Source organism: Rhipicephalus microplus, chromosome 3, assembly GCF_043290135.1.
Source record: "Rhipicephalus microplus isolate Deutch F79 chromosome 3, USDA_Rmic, whole genome shotgun sequence".
Taxonomy (NCBI): Eukaryota; Metazoa; Arthropoda; class Arachnida; order Ixodida; family Ixodidae; genus Rhipicephalus; species Rhipicephalus microplus.
The window spans coordinates 143505229-143506912 of record NC_134702.1 but is presented as its reverse complement, the minus strand read 5'-3'; the positions used below and the strand labels follow the sequence as shown (position 1 = coordinate 143506912).

General features: G+C 45.0%; 1 non-coding gene across 1 annotated transcript; it reads right to left on the bottom strand.

The window, feature by feature from the left end:
* Positions 1–1611: 1611 nt before the first annotated feature.
* On the bottom strand, positions 1612–1684 carry TRNAT-CGU (transfer RNA threonine (anticodon CGU)). The gene has a single exon. It is a non-coding gene; the product is annotated as a tRNA-Thr (tRNA).

Genomic DNA, 1684 nt, shown 5'->3' with positions numbered 1-1684 from the left:
GCGAACTGCGATCGAGCTGTCAGTTACCAAGCAGAACCTCGGAATGCACTTGGATTGGTGAGTTTGTTTTCTTCGTTTTCTAAGCTTTTCTGTCAGGATAGGCTAGCATAACTTTCAGCTCTTGCTTGGTTGGCTAGCTTGATTCTGACCCGACCGCCGCGTGGTACGCTTAACGCGATGGCGGCCCCTTCGCGTGTGAGGCCGAAGACTTTTTTGGTCGTGTGCCAAAGGGTGTCAACAATGTTGACGTTTGCAAGGATTTCGTGAAACGTTTCCAAGTCAAGGAGATTGTGTGTGTCCAAGACTTTGGAGCAGGGAAGTTCGAAATCACCTTCATCAACGAGGACGCTGTTGAGCGGTTCAGGGCTAAGCCGGAGATCTTCGTGGGGAAAAAGGTTGTTGCGTTTCAGCACCGAGGCGCGCATACGATGATTGTGCGAGCGTTTGGCTACCCGGAGAATTGCAGTGACAAGCACCTGGTGAAAGCGCTCATGCAGTATGGAAAGGTACTCGAAATCGAAGAGGAGAGCGTGCCTGTGTTCGAGAGCATTTCGACTGGCGTCCACCGAGTGCGCATGGAGATGGAGAAAGCCGCCCCAAACATTATGGCGAGTGGCGACCAATACATCACCATTGAGTACGATGGCGCGGTACGCCAATGTCGTAGGCGCTTTAGGCCGGGGCACATCTCGACGCATTGCGTTACACCAAGTGCGAGCGGAAATGCCAGTGCTGTGGGGGCGGCGATGGTGATGATGATTCTTGTTATTTTGGCTCACACCCACAAAGAGGGATCGGCCAATAACCGGGCGGCAGGATGTTTAATATAAAGGTTTATGGTTTCACACACACAAAGTAATTCTGGACTGAAACACACACACACAAACACACACACACACATTTATATATATATATATATATATATATATATATATATATATATATATATATATATATATATATATATATATATGAGATATAACAGACAGTAATGTCAAGGAATGTAAAGGGGAAGTTATTAAAACCAATGGAATGTAAATAAGAAGAAAGAAAAGTGGATGAAAAAATTACCAACTGTGAGCAGGAATCGAACCTACGACCATCGAATTACGCGTTCGATGCTCTAACCACTAAGCTATCACAGCGGCCCTCCCTCCATCCACTTTTTTGGGTTTATCCGTGAACCACTACGGCGTCTCTCATAATCATATAGTGGTTTTGGGACGTTAAACCCCACCTATCAATCAATCAATCGGGTTTATCCGTGAATTTAGAAGTAGGAGTGACAGTCAGCGCCATCTATAAGCCAAACAACGAGTGTGAAACACTCTTATGCGCATGTTTGGCGCCACGTAGCACGTGAACTTATTATGAGCGGGCAGCTGATTAATTGTCCCTCTTATACGACCTAAACACACCAAGTCTGCCAGTACGAGACCCTCGTTCAATGAAATAAGGGAAAGAAGTGTTTACCTAAGGGCTTGTTTTTCCGTGTTTTAACACAATATTAATGAGATATAACAGACAGTAATGGCAAGGAATGTAAAGGGGAAGTTATTAAAACCAATGGAATGTAAATAAGAAGAAAGAAAAGTGGATGAAAAGATTACCAACTGTGAGCAGGAATCGAACCTACGACCTTCGAATTACGCGTTCGATGCTCTAACCACTGAGCTATCACAGC